The 14,052-nt window shown below is 32.7% G+C and overlaps 1 long non-coding RNA gene across 1 annotated transcript; it reads left to right on the forward strand.

The window, feature by feature from the left end:
- The first annotated feature begins 328 nt into the window (after positions 1-328).
- LOC145814396 (uncharacterized) lies at positions 329-5,492 on the forward strand. Its single transcript, XR_014357684.1, has 2 exons — positions 329-1,278; positions 5,182-5,492. It is a non-coding gene; the product is annotated as an uncharacterized LOC145814396 (long non-coding RNA).
- Positions 5,493-14,052: the final 8,560 nt, after the last annotated feature.

Consider the following 14,052-nt stretch of genomic DNA (forward strand, 5'->3'; position numbering starts at 1 on the left):
AATAATGTTGGGAAAGTTTGATAAATATTGGGTTGTTATACATGGTCTTATAGGAGTTGCTGTTGTATTTGATCCTAGTTACAAACTTAGTGTGTTGGAGTTTTATTTTGATAAACTTTATGGAGATACTGTGATGACCTAAAATTTGTTTTTAAAAGTAGTCAGTGCAGAATTTAAAATTTGAGTTTTGGATGTTCGGACCATGATTTGTGAAAATAGAGAATAGTAAAATAAAAAAAAAAAAAAAGAATATGATCAGAGAATTTTTGGGGGGAAGAGAAAGTAAAGAGAGGGTGGAATACACGTGATGATGTTTTCGGTGGTGGGAGATTTTATGATTTTTGATGGTGGAGAATGATTTATTTGAGAGAGAGATTGAGGGGGAGTGAATGATAAAATAAGAGAGAGGAGCCGTTCCACCTATTCTTTTTCTAAGGTAGCGGCAGATTGATTCTCAAGTGTAAACATCAGCTTCCCCCACTTGCACTTAAATCTAATCCATGTGCAAACACTATGAAGACAAAAAAAAATCATCCCACTAATAAAAGAGAATCTGGGGGAGATGGCTAAAAAGAGACCAAATCACTCTCTCTCTCTCTCATGAAGGAATATAAAAAAGAGGTGCTGGAGTGGGGTTCAAAAGGTGTAAAAAATATTTTCTAGAGAGAGAGAGATGGGTCTGATTGTTCTCAATATACTATACACACTATAGATACATCATCAGGAGATAAGATAGAGGGAGGAGAAAGAACGGCCAGCGGCTGCTCCATATGCTTGGCCTGCATCACCACAAAAAAAAAAAAAAAAAAAAACTCTCTTTCTTTCTCAAAATGTGTATGATTGTGTTGTGTGTGGGTGTTGGAGGAGAACAGCTACGCAGTTCTTGTCAAGGGGAATCCCATTCATATTCAATTCATGGATCATCAGACACCTGACTGCAAAAAGATTATGCGCTTTATGCTGTGCAATTCCATCTGTTTGTCACCTGTTGTTCCTTAGTCGAGAGGGTTTTCGGCGAGCATGCATGAGAGCAAAGAAACGACCTTCAATCTATCTCCCCGCTTACCCGTGTCTTAACTTGTCTTCCATTTTAATTGCCATCGACCTCGGTCATCCTTGTCGCCAGTACTTTGTGAAACTCATTACCGTAGTTAGTTGTGCTTGGCTCAGCTACATATTGTTCACCAGTGACGTTGTTGCCACTTGAAGGTCGGCGAGATCTACTTGCTGCGCAGCAGCGGCTTCCACCAGATTTATTTATATTTGTGGACCCAAACGGTAAACCACTCTCTTCCTCCTATTTCTATATATATAAAAAAAGCATATATAAATAAATTTTAGTAATAAATTGAAGTGAGAGACTGCCGTTTTGCATAAATCCCATCAAAGTTTTCTCTTCTTGTTCAATCTGATGATTATTCACACACACACACACACACACACACAATAAGTAACCATTAAATTTATTTATTTAATCTTCCGATTATATTTGGGAGTTTTGGCTTCTTGTAGAAGTTCTTGGCTGTTTTTTTTTAGTGAAGATTAGCATGTAAATTAATTGTGTCCAATCCACTGTACCCTAGGTCTTGAGGCCAAAGTGAAGAGCTTGGTGAGAGCAATATTTTGATCAGTGGAGATCAAAATCCGACAAAATCGAAAATTTAGGCTCTATTTGTTTGTATTTTCAAATTAACTTTCAACACGTGAACTCTCGCTTCACGTTTGGATAGAACATTCAAAATACAATTCCGCGTGTTAATTCAAATTACAGTTTGAAAACCCGTTTTGGTAGCTTGTACTTCAGTTCTTCACTTTTAACGTTTCTGCCTTCTTCCTCTTTTGATCTGAAAAGTTTCCATGTCCTTCTCCATCCTCATATTTCTTCTCTGTATCACGTGAACCTCATGTTTCTTCTCTGAAAAGCTTCCACTGAGTGGGAATTGGTGTGAGATGGGATGACCGGTCGGTTGACCGCCCGGTTGTCCCAGTCTGACTTCCTGGTGTTTGACTATCTGAGGTTCAAAAGGTTCAGTTGTTTTTTATTTTTTATTTTACTTTTTATTTCTAATCTATTATTTTTTTATAATATTAATAATTTTTTAATAATATTACATCCGTATACTGAACAAATACTGAACAATCTGTTACGACTTTATTACTAAATTAATAACGTGTAATAAATGAGAAAAAAAATTGATAATGTTTTGTAAGGTTTACGTTATGATTTCTATTTAAAATATTAAACTTAGTGTATTTATGTTAATTTTTATTAATACGTATTCTCAAAAGTTGTTGACTTTAACAAAATTTTAGAAAAAAAATAAAAAACGTATTGTAGAAGATGTTTGTACAGGCGTAAAAAATGAATTGATAGAAAATTTAATTGACACAAAATAATTGACATAGATTTATTTTAAAATGAAAAAAAATTATTCAAAAAAAATTATTGAAAAAAAATTAATTGAAAAAAAAAATCAATTTTTAATTTCAGTATTTTAAAAATAGTTTGGTTATTACTGCTGATAAAAAATACGAATATCGATATATGAGTTGAGTGTTTGATTATAAATTATTTTGAATTAAGTTTTGAAAACTATTTTCAAAACACATCACCAAACAAATTTTCTTATTTCACATGTCACATCAAATATTCAAAACTTAATTCAGAATACATCTTCAAAACGCATTTCAACACTCTATTTAAAAATCATAACCAAACAAATTTTCTACACTCAAATCATAATTCCACAACACACAAACTCAAAATACAACTCATACTCTCAAATCACATTTACAAAACTCTACCAAATGCTACCTTAGATTTTTGCTTGTTTCCTCTTCTAGCTTGAGGTAGGGATTTTTCCTACACTTCTTTATGCACTTTTACTTGATTTTAGGGAACTTAGAGTTGTATATAATTTAATTAGATTTTTTGAAAAATTTGTGATTTATTTGCTTAAAAGAGAAATTTTGAGAAAAATAAAAAGTTGAAGCCCAAATTGCGAAAGTGTAAACTTGGAATATGTTTGTAAAGTTATAAAAGAGTTATGTTTTAAATTTAAACAAAAACGGACTTTGATTGTAGCACTTGCACCCTTTTTAAAACTTTTAAGAAGTGTATTTGAATCATTATTATGTTTTGGAAACATTTGGTGTTGTTATGGGTTGGTTTTGGAGGAGTATAGTCCGAATTAAACTTGTTGGGATTGGTTGTTCGCGCTTATTCTTGTCAAAAGTTCCTTGGAGACTTAGAAATTCCATCCTAGGGTCGACACCAGCCTTCCTAGGGTTGACCCTTACCTGTTGGTGAAGTTCTAGAGGAGTTGCTGGAAAATAGGATAGACACCAGACTGGGAGAGGGTCGACCCTCTTCTGTCTGTGTGTTGGTTGCTGGAACATAGGGTAGACACCAGTCTGGGGTAAGGTTGACACCAGCAGTGCAGTCAAGCTTAGTTTTCCCAGATTTTCCTCTTTGGTGTCGACACCACTGTTGCAGGGGAAGACCCCTGCAGAGTTTTTTTTTTTTTTTTTTTTTTTTTTTTTTTTTTTTTTCAGATTTTAGTCCGACTTTTGGCCCTACTTTTTGGGGATTTTGACTTGATATTTTGGGTTAACTTTGAGGCTTATTTCTAATTTTACCTAGTGCTATAAATAGGCCCTCACTTGACGCTTTTCTTTATTTTTCTTTCTCTCTTTTCTCTCTCTAAACTATGGGTCTCTCTTTCTCTCTCCAAAACTACTTTTTGCTCAAAAGTCTTTAGATCTACTCTCTTGGAAGCATCTTCTTGCCTTACTCTTTTGAAAAAGATTGTAGATCTTGTCAAGAGTTTCGTTTTGATCCAAGTAGAAGTTGGTTTCGACAACTTTGGGGTTTCAACCTTTTTGCTCATCTTCTCTTCCAAGCTTGAGGTAGGGACATTCTTGAGTTATATATACAAGTTTTGCTACCTTTATGTTGGTTTTAAGAGTTTTCACATAGTTCCTTGTTGATTTCAATCTTGTGTTTTGAAAATGTAGAGATGTTCTAAATGTGGGTTGTATCCCAACTCTTTTATAAATCCTAGAGAGTTTTCTTTTGAGTCATATATATTTATGTAAGTTTTTGGTTGATTTTGTAACTCTCCTTGAAAATTTCGAAAATGGGTTTGGTGACTCAAGGGATTGATGATTTTTGTAAAACAAACTCTATCTTGTGTTCATTTAGAGATTTTCTTGAAATTTTGGACAACTGGAGTTGAGATTGAAGTGTAGGATGAGATTTTATAAAAGAGATGAACAATGTTAGGGTTTTTGTGAAAACCTAGAAAATTGGGACTTTTTGAAAACATGAAAATCTAGGGAATAACTTCTTTTCTTATGCTAAATGGAGGAATTATTTTCTTTAAGTTGTTGTTAGATGTATGAAAAATATTTAATTGAGAAATGGTAATTGTTGTACATAATGGATGGTGAGAATGTTGAATGGTGGAGGTTAGTATTTGAAAACCTCATATGTGGCTTGAGAAGGGTAAATTGATGAAAAATTGATGTTGTGTATTGAAGACACATGGTTATCTTGGAAATGAGTAATGAAAGGAGGAAATGGAAAATGTGATTGTTGACATTGTTGTGACAACTTGGAAATGGGAAATGTTTTGGATTATGAGAAATCACTGCATTGCATATGCATTTAGTTATTATTTTTTCATTGTAAATTTTGATTGAAGATATTTATTTCATGAAAGAAAGTGATGTTGTATTAAGAATTATGGCAATGTGTATAGGGTAAATACGGTGGTAAGTCCGAATAGGGGGTGTGATGATTTAATAAGTTGGCCTGAGTGTCCTTGGTGAAAGACCAGAAAACCGCGCGGATAAGTGTCGAGCCCTCCAGTTAATCCCGGTAAAAATGAAAATTTGGTAGTGCTTGCAGAGCCTACTTGCAGACACCAGCCTAGAAATTACCAGTGTCGTATTTACCGCCCCTGTTGATTAAAATGAAAAGTTTTTGAAATGTGTTGAGATTGCAAGCCTTTGTTGAAAAATGGAAATCTTTAAGAAAAACATGAAATGAAATTTCTTTAAAGAAGCCTGGCATAGCATTGGCATTTGCATTATTTTTATTGAGAATTGCATAACTGTATATACTTTGTTAGAATTCTCTACTGGGCGTTATGCTCACCCCTATGGGATTTGGTGCAGGTTAAGATGTGGTGGTTCCGCCGGGCTAAGGGCGTGGATATGTTCTGATGAAGAGTAGTCTTGCTCTTCCATTTGTTGTGATGTTTTTGTAAGCCAAGGGCTAATCTATATGGGTCCGAGAGACCATTTTGTGTAACTGGGCTATTGGCTTGGAAGATGTAAGCCCTTAGGGGCATTTTATTTGTGTTAAGATTAGATGCTTCACATGCTGTAGATTCATGTATTTCTATATTCTTGAACATTTAAACATTGATGGTATATTATGTAAAGGTTGGAGTTATGACATTATTGATTGGGTGAATGTTGATTAACGTGGGTGGTTCATTTTGTATTATTTCGGGGCGTTACTCGATTGGTTTTGAAATTTTTATCGGTTTGTGACCAAAAGAGTATTTTCAAAGAAAACAAAGGAATTACATTTAACTTTTGGGCTTTTCGATCAAAATAAGATGCCATAATTGAATAATGCTTGGAGAATGAGTTTGGAAAGAAAATGATGTTTTCTTGGGCATTAACGGCATTATTTTGTTTAATGTATCTATTGGAATAAGACGACTCAGTTAGAAATGGACTTTGAGAGGTTGCCGAACGTGATTGAGATATGAAAATTAGTGTAGTTATTCATATTTAATGATATGTGGAATATATTGTATTTATTGGAATTTTTGGAATTTAATTGCTTAAATATCTGTTTTGGGCTATCGGTGGAGAATAGCCATGATTGTTGTAGAAAGGCATGAGACTTAGGTAAATTGAACCACATTCCTCGTTTGTTGCATTGGATATTGCATTACATTCATTTCATTGAAAATGTATCTGTTTTTGAGAAATGCTTAGAAATGTTTCTGTTTGCGAAAAGATGAATACTTGGTAAATCTGGGTAGGGGGTGTGGAACCGTGCGGTTAGGTGTCGAGCCTTCCAGTTTACTGGAAAAAATGATAGTGGTAGTGCATTAGGGCTACTTGCAGACACTCACCTAAAGATTTACAGAGCCTGTATTCATGTAACAGATATAGTTTAAAATGGAAATGGTTTTATATCTATTGTTGTATCTCAGCATTGCATGCTTTATAAAAAAAGAGATAAACTGTTTTATTATGAGTATGGCATGAGCATACTCCTCTTTGGTTTTGTCATGATCCATATGTTGTGTAGTATATCTTTACTGGGTTGTGGCTTACCCTATAAGGGAAACCATTTCAGGTACAAGTGATATGTCTCCACCAAGGCACTGACTTGGGAAGACTCGGAGCTGAGGCTCCATTTTTGTTTTATTGTTATTTGTTGAATGCAAGCCTAGTGCTGTATTGGCGTTGAGTTGAAACTCCATTTTGTGTAACCAAGAATGTTCTTGGATAAATTTGTAAGCCTGTAGGGCACTTATTATCTGTTTGGCTTCCATTTCATACTTGTTGTAAAATGCATGCTTGGGATTGGAATTGGGGCGTTAAGATGTGAACAACATGTATTTGACATTTATGATTTAATGAAAATGGATGTATGAAATAGGTAGCTATATATATGTGTTTGTCTATCAGGTGGGTTTTGTTGCATAAATAGATATACACTGCCCAATTTTTGGGGCGTTACAGATACACCTGAAGAGGAAATTGCAAAGATTTGCCAATTTTGTTATGATTTGTTGCACGAGTATCAAAGAAAACTTAGTTTGGAGACTAATGCTAATGTTGAATCTTCTACAAGTTCAAATTTTGGGAATTCAGAGGTAGTTTCAGATTATGATTTGTTTATTAGTAGAAACTGGAGAAAAAAAAATCAACAATGTAACATCAGACTTGGACTATTATTTAGAAGAGGATGTTGTGACAAAAACCCCCAATTTTGATCTGTTGACTTGGTGGAAATTAAATGCATCGAATTATTCAACCTTACAGGCAATAGCTAGGGATTTTTTAGCTATTCCGATATCCACTGTTGCTTCTAAGTCTGCATTTAGCACTAGTGGTAGATTGGTGAGCCCATATCAGAGTAGACTTCATCTAGATACTTTGGAAGCATTGATGTGTGCACAGAGTTGGTTGTGGGCTATAGAGATGCAATGTACTTAAATAAATCAATACATAATTATTTTTAAAATAAATATATTTTCATTGAATAGTCTTAGTAATTAATTTCTTTTCTTATTTTTCAGGTAATTCAAGTTATACTACTATATATGATGAGATGGATGTGAATCAAAGTTGATATTTCTTTTGCATTTCTCCTGTTGGATGGCTCAAACTTTCATAGTTGGATCCTTTTACATGTTATACATTGTTTTTCAGTATATGGATGTGAATCAAAGTCAAGCAACATTTTTTTTCCTTTGATCTTTATTATCCTTGTGTAGGTTTTGTTGCTGGAGCGTTGTTGCTGTTGGAATGATGCTGCTGCTGCTGCTGCTGCTGCTGCTGCTGCTGCTGCTAGAGTGTTGCTACTGTAAGAAACTTGTAAAAAATTAATGTTGAAATGTCAAAGAATGCACTTTGTTGAATTGGGAGCTGAAATGCCAAAGAATATGCATTGGGAGTTTAGTGTGTTTTGCTTCTAGTTGAATTAAGCCTTACTATGAACATTTAACTACTTTGATAATTTTGTGCAACTCATTTATGATGTTTGGAATTACATAGATAGATACTTTGACATACATGTGTATTTAGAGTGAAGTTATCCATACGTGGGTTTTGGTTGGCAAAGAGTTTTTTGACATTATTTTGTTGGTTCTGTCTTTAGGATCTTTGCTGTGCATTTTGATTTGTTACAATTTTTTTTTTATTTTTTATTTTTTTGTGTGCGTGCTACCGTTGGGATGAACATGGGTAGCTCTGTATTAGTGTTGGTTGGTAGAGATCAGCAAATAATTTCTTATTTATGCCCTAATGCAATTTAATATCGGTCTTGTAACGCTTTCTTCAAACAAGATCTTTCACATTTTATTTTTCAAACAGGCTCTTATAACATTGTAAATAGGCTCTTATAACATTGTAGGGGAGAGAGAGAGAGAGAGATGGTTGTAATTTATTTTTATTTTTTTTAATCTTCCACGTTCTTCCACATTTTTTTTTCAATTACCAAAATTTATTTGATTGTGTCAAAATTATATATTTGATTATTTTAAAACAAACTTTTTAATTAATTAATTAATGTGTATTTGATTTTGCTGTTGAATCAAATAAAATAAAATAAGATTGAATTATATTTAACTTTGGTTGTGAACCTTGAAAAAAAAAAATATTTAAAGAATGGTTGTTAACCTTAAAAAAAAAAGAAAAGATCAAGTTAGATTGGGGAAAATCCAAACCCAATAAGAGATGGGGAAGGTAATAGCCACGAAGAATGGGGAATGAAGAATGAGGAATGAGAAAATTTTATTATAAGAAAATGAGAATGATAAATTAATATCTACCCCTTGGTTGCCATCGACATTGTTGAAGTCACGTCCGACGCTCGGATTCTGCGAGTCAAATTGAGGTCCAGAATGCGTGTTGGATCACTAAACGATATTCAACTGTATGGTATACTTTAACTCACTCTGATGCTGGACAGATACTTGCAACAGATGTATGTTGCGTATCCTTCCTTAAATAGACGTTTTGCAAGCAATCAATCTCAGAAAGCGTTTGTGGGATTTGGAAAAGTTCTTTCTATCTACGTCACCTTTGCAACGTGTGCATGATCGTCCACTTAGAGCTACTTTTGTGAATTGATTATTTTAGTTAATTTTTTAAGTTTTTATTATAAAAAAAAAATAAAAAAACAGAGAGATGTAAAAAGAGTAATGTAAGAATTTGTAGTAATTTTTAACTATTTTAGCTTAGAGTAATGTTACTCAAATAAAAAAAAATTAAATTTATTTTTTAAATTCAATAATGTGATAATATCTTAAAATGTTTCATATAAAGTACATATCCTTAAATTTAGAAAGTGAATCTACAAAAATAGGCTTACATACAGGGATGAAATTAGGAGAATATTATGTGGGGCTATGAACCCTTGTTTCTATAAATATTATTATTTGTCATAAAATTTTAAAAATATATATATTATTTTATATATAAAATAGCCCTCAATATAAAAAGTATATATATTATTCTTCTTCTATTTTACATAAAAAAAATTTATTCATCCTATTAGAAATTACTTCTATAGTATTTAATTATATATATAATTATATATACATATATTTATATTTTATGTATATAATAAAAAAAATATTTTTTCTGTTTATTCCTCTAATAATAATATCTTGATTACATCCCTACTTACATACGAGGGCTTAATTACACAAATTGAAATTGTAAAAGCTGTCAGCTCACGGGTAATTATTATTGGGGATCATGCTATGCTATAATGCTACACATTCATTCAACTTATTATATTGGGTTGATTATTAAAAATGTAATAAGTGAATTTTTTTTAGTAATAACCTTAAAAAATATATATTAAAAAAATTCATAATCAATCACTATATAAGTTATAATTAAATACAATTTCGATCATAATGATGCTAATCAAATAATATTATAATTAACATTAAAAATAATAAGTTATAACTATTACCATAATATATATAATCAAGTCATAACTAATGCCTAGGGGTCATCAATATGACGGGACGGGCTTACCCGGCCCACAATAATTGTACCCACATCCCATATTTCGGATTTTGATTAGTCAATGGATTGATATGGGTCGAACTTATTTAAAAAAATTAAAAACACGTCTCACCTATAAATGCAAATCTTTCGGGCCAAAATCAAACTGAATTGGATTACACATTTTTTTATTACACTTATATTATTAAGTTCTATACATTTATTTTTTCTTTTTTAATAGTTTATATGATCAAATTAATTAATATTATTAAAACAATCAAATTAAAGTATAACTTCACCAAATTAACAAATTATGACAATGATAATGTTATATGTAAAAAGTTGAAAGTTAGGAAGATATCACTAGTCATTGTCAAATTCAATTTTAACGAATTGCGTTTATTTTTATTTTTATTTTTTAAAATACAATTTACAAGGATAATATGACCAATCAAATGTTGTTGTTTTTTTAATTGGAGTAGTATTGATTTTAATGGATTAAAATTGAAATTAATAGTGTTATTTTTTTTTTTGGGGATAATATTAATATTTTTTTTTGGATGAGATAGTTTGAGTCTAGCTAATGCGATGGTCATGCTAGATTTACACATGCGGGCTTATACGAGCGGGGTTCATGGGCGGGTTTGGGTTGCAAACCTTTGTCCAAAACCCTAAATCATCTTTTATAGAATGGGATGGGCTGGGCAGTCAAGCGGGCTGGAATGGGCCATGGAACAGGTTGGACGGGTTGGATAATAACGAATTTTTTGTCCGTGGGCCATTTGAATACCCTACTAATACCTCAATAGGTCATAACTAAAAGTCACAACATCGTAACTGAGGCACATGGTACACCCCTCTTTGGGGGTATCATAGAATTTCCTTCTATATTGCTTTCATGCTTGTTTGTTCATTCACTAAAAATAGAAATATTTTCTAAAAATAAAAATATTGTATACGTTCAACATAATATTCTTAAAAATAAATTCATAAAATTTAATATCGTTTATTAAAATAAATTATCATTATATTTATAGAAACATATATTTTCAACTATGGAAATGTTTCAAAACGAAACTACTTAATAGAATGGATGATGGCTTCATAATAAATTATTTGATCACATTTATTGAGAAAGATATTACTTGAGATTTTGATATTCAGCCTATCATAGATGTTTTCATATATATAACATTTTCATATAATTAACTTTAGTAGATAGAAACATATAATAAAAGTTATTATTTTGTTAAATTAATGCAGATAAATAAAATATATTAGATCATATTTGTTTTCTCAATTATGCAAACAGAGATTGTTCAATTAATCTTTTAAACAAGTAAAAATTAAAGTTTATAATTTTTTTTGTGATAGAAAAATTTAAATTTTGAATCCATCCCTACTCCTAAGTATGTAAGAAAAATAAAAATAAAAATAAAATTAAACCGATTGAATTGGACCAAACTGGCTACATTTTGTTTGTTTTTTAAGAAAATCGGTCTGTGCGACTTTTAAATTTGATTTTTTTCGATTTTCGGCTTTTGGTTTTTGGTTCGGTATTGGTTCAAGCACCTTGTGCACCGAATTAAACACCGAAACCGACTGTTTTAACATATATTATATTTATAATATATATATATATATATATAATATAATAATATAATCATATTAATAAGTATAATAAATGATTAACCTTAATTAATTAACCTTATCATCTTTGTAACCTAAGTTTGTAAACCCTCATTATATATAATCTTAACTCTAACTCATTATTTTTGAAACCTTAGTATTTTTTAACTTTTTTTTGGTTTTTATTTTTGTTAATCTAGAAATTGAAAAGTATTTATTAAATGGGTGAATTAAATATGTTTTTAATGGTGGACAAATAACTAATTTAATATTTTTATATAGATTAGTAATTATATTTAACAGTGGCTCAAGTTTGAAAAGTTCTAGACTGATTAAACCGCACCGAACCGAATTGTTTCAATTGGTTTGGTTTGGTGCGGTTTGATGGTGTCATGACCCCATTCCGCCCCTAGTAGAATGGTGCCATGATGGCCAGTAATTCACAATTATCCAAGGCCAACTTGCAAGGTTTCACACACAATAGAGTATACATATAGGACTTACAAGTGCGGAAGCAATAAATTTAAAACTAAGTAGTCCATAAGAGCTGTGCATAAGTCAAATGAAGTGGCATACATTTTTACATAGCTTTACAACTTGGGTACACTAAAATGAAGTACAAAAATACATCTTGACCAAAAGGCTTCTCAAGCCATCATATACAAAACATAATGAACAACAAGCTAAGAAGCATGATCTTCAAGATGCTACAAAATGTGAATCCAAAACAAGTTGCAAGGCACATCTAGGCGTTACCGCCGTCCTGCTCATCACCTACATATATATAGAGAGGGTGAACTTGGATACTCCGTGAATGGTACAAGTAATAAAGGGTTTGCATGCATGATATCCGAAATCTTTAACAAAACAACACATAATCATAGCTTGTAACTAACAAGGGAGGAATCAAGTTCATCTAGCAAATCTTTCAAGGCTTTCAAGTTTCAAGGGGTGACATTAATAAGGGTTGTGCTACAAATGCTTATAGTCTCCTAGCACGCACGGACTTTCAAAGGTTGTTATCCAAAACAAGACTAATACTTGATACACAAAATAGGGATAATCATTCATGCTTAACAAATACTTTTCAAAACAAAGCAAAGCTGTATCAAAACTTTATAACATAGCTTTATTAAAAATGCCACTCACATAGTTCTTCAAACGTTAGGGTTGCAGGCAAGGATTCAAGGCCTACAAGCACATAGCAAATCCCATTGAATGCACTATCAAACAAGCTTTACATGAATGCAAATGATTTCGGCATTACTTCAAAACTAAGTCGAACCAAAACAAACACTGTTCCTCATCTCGGGAAAACATAATGGACACCATCCAAGTCTTGGCCGAGGTCCCACACCTTTCTTGCCGAGGTGTGGTCCCGATGGCCACATTTAAGGAAACGAAGTCGGGAAAATATGGGTTTCCTTTTCTTTGAAGAACATGAACATGAAGAAACATGGATGCAAAGATCATAACTTATCATTACAAAAATCTGAGATTTCATGCTATGAATTCAAAAACATGGACCTGGGCACCCATACTCGAAGACTTTATGAAGACAAACACAAAACATGAATCTTAATGCAAACTTTCGGATCAAACAAGACTTTTTCTTCAATAACACATGAACACTATTTTCTCTTTCTAAAACCAACTTTAAATCAATGCATGGCGTGCAGAACATGTTCGATCGTGCAATGCAGCTAGATGATCAATAAGAACAACAAGAGTAGTTTAAGATTCTAACCTTAAAACTCGAATCTACCGGTTCAAACTCCAAAGATCAAGCTTGGAAGTCTACTCCCTCCCTCAAGAGCTCCCTCTTCTTCCTAGAGTCTTTCTCTCTAAAAGACAAAGGTGTGATACAAAACTTGATGTGTTTTCTCGACAGTCACTGACTTAACCCTCTGCTGGGACATGTGGCATCGGCTGATTGGTTCTTCTAAAAAAAGTGATAGATTGACAAGACATGTGTAAGACAAAGTGTATCTAACAAGCTACCTGGCAAGGCACTCCGGCAAGTGATGACATTGGCTAAGGACAAAGCTTTGGCAACTGAGGTGGCAATGACCTCGGCTAGGAAGGACAACACTTGACTAAGCTGTGCCACACCTTGGCCTAGATGTGCCACACCTCGGTCTAGGTCATACCACTCCAGGACAAGATCACTTAGGTGCAAAGGTAACATCTCGGCCTAGATAATACACATCTCGGCTAATATGTCCGGGCGAAGGTGGAGGTCAAACAAAGTGGTTCCAAGATAATTCTAGACTAAAGATGACCTCGGCTAAACTCACACCAAGCAAGGTACAAAACATGCAAGAAACACTTAAGCAAAGCAAATCAAGGTTTGCAAAAATGCAACATATCAAGACAAGATCATGTAATATATGCAAGCATGACTAGGGTAGAGTGAGGGTTGTTACAGATGGGGAAACAATCTGTATCGATGTTGAAAATAATAAAACCGATATTATCGGCTCAATAAATTATTTTACCTAAATACCAACTGTACCAAACCGATTACATCCCTACCAACTCCCTCATTTCATGTCATTGTTAGTGAAAACGAACCGGTTGATAGATCCACTCAACAACCAAAGCTTTGGCATGTATGGGCATAACTTTAAAATAAAAGATATTTAT

The sequence above is a fragment of the Camellia sinensis genome, unplaced genomic scaffold (assembly GCF_055761805.1).
Source record: "Camellia sinensis isolate YWXY unplaced genomic scaffold, ASM5576180v1 Unanchor10, whole genome shotgun sequence".
NCBI lineage: Eukaryota > Viridiplantae > Streptophyta > Magnoliopsida > Ericales > Theaceae > Camellia > Camellia sinensis.